At 40.1% G+C, this 5,070-nt stretch overlaps 1 non-coding gene across 1 annotated transcript; it reads left to right on the top strand.

The window, feature by feature from the left end:
* Nucleotides 1-2,450: 2,450 nt before the first annotated feature.
* Nucleotides 2,451-2,557, top strand: LOC120860540. Its single transcript, XR_005720350.1, has one exon. It is a non-coding gene; the product is annotated as a U6 spliceosomal RNA (small nuclear RNA).
* Nucleotides 2,558-5,070: the final 2,513 nt, after the last annotated feature.

The raw sequence follows: 5,070 nt of genomic DNA, 5'->3' as shown, positions 1-5,070 counted from the left end.
TTTTTTTTTACCATCTGAGCCACCAGGGAAACCCAGTATAGCCAAAGGGGTCATTTAATTCACAATCTCAAAAAAGAAAGCAAGTTATGAGTGAAAGATCAAATGCTCTAGTCACCCAGGCTTTGACTTTATTTCAAAGTTTAGAAATATTGGAAAAGAACAAATGTCTAAAATATTGACCGCTTATAATTGTGGAAATTCTAACACTGAGCAGAATCTACAGCTTAACCTATATTTCCCTGACATGCTATATCCTTTATAGATGCAAAAGGAAATTATTATAACTGAAAAGAAATTAAAGTATGTCTCAACTACAAATTGGCACTTACCAAGGGCATTGCCAATGAGTGAACAACAAAGGCATCTGCCATCTTCCTCTATGGAGATATGGATTTCCCTGGTGGTTCAGACTGTAAAGCGTCTGCCTCCAATGCGGGAGACCCAGGTTCAATCTCTGGGTTGGGAAGATCCCCTGGAGAAGGAAATGGCAACCCACTCCAGTACTCTTGCCTGGAAAATCCCATGGATGGAGGAGCCTGGTAGGCTACAGTCCATGGGGTCGCAAAGAGTCAGACACTGAACAACTTCACTTTCTATGGAGATTGAACCCCCTGCTGCTATAGCTGTTGCCCTTCAACACCCCGTGAAGGAGTTCAGGGTGGAGGGAGGCACTCTGTGCTCCAGGAAATCTGGTGGGACAGGTCTTTAGATAGTTGGATGTTTTTTAGAAACAGATTTTACAGTCTCAATCCTTGCATCTCCTCATATCTAGAGAAACACTAAACCCCTTCATGGTGACATCAGATCCTCATGACTAACAAAAACCTTCTGGTAAAATGAGTGCTTCATGGTACTGAACTGCCCCTTCACCAAAACCTTGTATATTGACCTTGTTCCACTGCCGCTTTGGAGCTGTCTTTGAGAGCTATCTGAGATGCTGCCTCCTGGGCTGCAGTCCTCATTTTGCCCCAAATAGAACTTAACTCACAATTCTCAAGTTGTACATTTTTTTTTCAGTCAACATATGTAAAGGCAAACCAGAACAGCATCCATAAGGTAGAAGCGGCCCTGAACTTGAAGTCAGGAGGCCTGGACTTTGGTGTAATTATCTAAAAAGAGACTGTCTGCCTCTGATGAAAAGAAGAAAATAAATATAAACCAGTTCTAAGCAGGCTACTGTGTGTATGCCATGCCATTAAATCATCTTAAAACCTCTGTGAGGTACATAAATTACTGTCATTTTATAGCTGAAAAAAGTTCACACCCTATTGTCTATGTTGGAAGAGAACTGATGAAGGGATTTCTCAACATGTATAATAAGTCATTTTTGGTGAGCAGCAAAGATTTTCATCTGGATCCTACTATATGACAGGCTCAATATTGTCATTTTCAGATAATTTCTGATACCTTAATTCCCATCTTGATCAGATAGTCACTAAAAGATTCAAAGTCAAATGTATTTTGCTTTTTAGGTTGAAGCAAAAAATCTAAACTGGGAATCCTAGATCCCTCAGAGAGTGGCTTCAGACCCACTGTTTTAGTTGTTTGAGTCAGTGATTCTGTGTGTCAGCCAAAAAAAAAAAACCCAACAGAATGTTTTAAAATGAGAAAATATGTAAATATCACTTAGGCTATACACAAAGAAAGCTATTATTAATATTGTGGATCATTTCTTTCCCAGGCAATTAATTGTTGTTCTCAAATGGTCAAAAAAAAAATCCATTTCATAATTATTTTCATCCTTCCTTGCATGCACATTTGTGAGTACCAGTTACATTCAAGATGTAGTACTTGATGGAAAAGTTGATATAGGAACAGGAAGGAGACAAAATTGCATTAAAATTGTCCATGTTCTCCAGGAGTTTACAGGATAGTAAGTATACAAATTGGAGAAGGCAGTGGCAACCCACCCCAGTACTCTTGTCTGGAGAATCCCATGGATGGAGGAACCTGGTAGGCTGCAGTCCATGGGGTCTCTAAGAGTCGGACACAATTGAGCAATTTCACTTTCACTTTTCACTTTCATGCATTGGAGAAGGAAATGGCAACCCACTCCAGTGTTCTTGCCTAGAGAATCCCAGGGACAGAGGAGCCTGGTGGGCTGCCATCTATGGGATTGCACAGAGTCGGACACGACTGAAGCGACTTAGCAGCAGCAGCAGCAAGTATACAAATAACACAAGGCAGAGTATGATATGCATAAGAAAAGTACAAGGAGGAGTTACAGAAATTTAAAGTAAAGAAAGAATAAAAAGCAATCAGGAACAGCTTCCTGGAAGGCTTACCATTTGAACTTGGTCTTGTAGAATAAGCAAGACATTGTTAGAAACAGGTGATGGAGTCACCCATAGGAGGGAAAAAAACATGAGGGACAAGCAGCTGGAAGGATGTAAGCCATGTCCAGGGAAATCTGATGGGAACCTTGTGTGTCTTTAAGAAAGACCCAGGAGGTGCTCACTTCAGCTGCACATATTCTAAAACTGGAATGATACAAAGAAGATTAGCATGGCCCCTGCACAAGGATGAAATGCAAATTCATCAAGCATTCCATATTTTTAAAACTAGGAATAAAACCACCATATGACCCAGCAATCCCACTCCTAGGCATATACCCTGAGGAAACCAAATTGAAAATGACACATACATCCCGTTGTTCATTGCAGCACCATTTACAATAGCTAGAACATGGAAGCAACCTAGATGTCCATTGACGGATGAATGGATAAAGAAGTTGTGGTACAAATACACAATGGAATATTACTAAGCCATAAAAAGGAATGCATTTGAGTCAGTTCTGATGAGGTGGATGAACCTAGAACCTATTATACAGAGTGAAGTGAGTGAGAAAGATAAATATCATATTCTAACACATATATATGGAATCTAGAAGAATGGTACCGAAGAATTTATTTACAGGGCAGCAGTGGAGAAACAGACATAGAAAACAGATTTATGGCCATGGGGAGAGGGGAGGAGAGGGTGAGATGTATGGAAAGAGTAACATGGAAATGTACATTACCATATGTAAAAGAGATAGCCAACAGGAATTTGCTGTATGGCTCAGGAAACTCAAACAGGGGCTCTGTATCAACCTAGAGGGGTGGGATGCAGGGGGAGATGGGAGGGAGGTTCCAAAGGGAGGGGATATATGTATACCTATGGCTGATTCATGTTGAGGTTTGACAGAAAACCACAAAATTCTGTAAAGCAATTATCCTTCAATAAAAAAATAAATCAAAAAGAAAGAAAGACCCAGGAGATAAAATTAGGTAAAACCAGAACAGTTGCCCCATCTTGAACACACACGTATGTTCACATACATGCACAGGCACCTGTTTATTAACACAAGGCTGTGCTAAGACAAAACTTCAGCAAGTCATTTCTGAGTAAAATACAAATGCTGTGAATTATATAATCGTATATTAGTGTATCCTGGTGCAAGACAAAATCCAATACGCAGCCCGCACATTCTTTCTTTTATTCTAGCTTTATTCTAACCAGCATTGCTTCCTGGGCGTCACTGCTGTCAGGATAACAGCACCATCTAGTGTGTTCTCATCTGAAGTCCAGGACTTCTTATCTGCTTCTAATGTTACTTGAATAATCACAAAGATACCAAAACAAACAAATAAACAAAACCTCCCATCCATTTTTTTACTTTAAAACTTGTAATTTAGTAGATGAAAATTTGTTGGGGTTTAAAGCATTCTCAAGAATCCCCCTAAAAGAAAACTACCTTGTCTCTGGCAACGGAGATGAGGAAAATTTAAAAGTTGTTTATGTCCATCTCTACCCTTGTGCACAATCACTAATCAGATGATACAAGGTTATCAAAGATACTGTATCTGTTTACATTCACCAAACACTACACACACATTTGGTTTAGAGTAATAACAATCCTGATAGAGTTTTAAAATGCACACATACACTGCACTTTCTATTTTAACATGGGAAATTTAAATCAGCAGAATAGAAAAGTATCACTGTTTGCACATTACATTTTGCCAAGGATAAAACTATTACCATTTCTTAGTTTCAGAATTAGACTTACTACAGCAGGGACAATGTGGACGCCATCATTTCTTTATCACTGACACCCTACAACTGCAAATAAAAACATACATCTGAAATGTTTCATATATATATATATATGTGTGTGTGTGTGTATATATATATATATATATATATATATATGCTGCTGCTGCTGCTAAGTCGCTTCAGTCATGTATATACCGGAGAAGGCAATGGCACCCACTCCAGTACTCTTGCCTGGAGAATCCCATGGACGGAGGAGCCTGGTAGGCTGCAGTCCATGGGGTCGCTAAGAGTCGGACAAGACTGAGCGACTTCACTTTCACTTTCACTTTCACGCATTGGAGAAGGAAATGGCAACCCACTCCAGTGTTCTTGCCTGGAGAATCCCAGGGACGGGGGAGCCTGGTGGGCTGCCGTCTATGGGGTCGCACAGAGTCGGACACGACTGAAGCGACTTAGCAGCATATGTATACACACACACACACATATTAGTGGAACAGGAAAATATGCTATAAACAGCAGTGGAATTCACAAGAATCTATGCTGAACAATCATGGTAGGGCATAAATTTATCAGTGCTCATCAACTCGAAGCATAAAAAATAAAGTTAGTAATTTCATGATAAATATGTTTATCATATTTTCATTATTACCCTTTTGATGTCATTAAAGGAAACTCATGGTGAAAATGTTAACATTTAGGATATGTATTCTATAAAAGTTCAGTTCAGTTCATTTCAGTCACTCAGTCATGCCTGACTCTTTGCGACCTCATGAATCGCAGCACGCCAGGCCGCCCTGTCCATCACCATCTCCCGGAGTTCACTCAGACTCACGTCCATTGAGTCCGTGATGCCTTCCAGCCATCTCATCCTCTGTCGTCCCCTTCTCCTCCTGCCTCCAATCTCTCCCAGCATCAGAGTCTTTTCTAATGAGTCAACTCTTCACATGAGGTGGTCAAAGTACTGGAGTTTCAGCTTTAGCATCATTCCTTCCAAAGAAATCCCAGGGTTGATCTCCTTCAGAATGGACTGGT

Source organism: Oryx dammah, unplaced genomic scaffold (genome assembly GCF_014754425.2).
Source record: "Oryx dammah isolate SB20612 unplaced genomic scaffold, SCBI_Odam_1.1 HiC_scaffold_11081, whole genome shotgun sequence".
Classification (NCBI taxonomy): domain Eukaryota; kingdom Metazoa; phylum Chordata; class Mammalia; order Artiodactyla; family Bovidae; genus Oryx; species Oryx dammah.
This window is presented reverse-complemented; position numbering and strand designations above follow the sequence as displayed.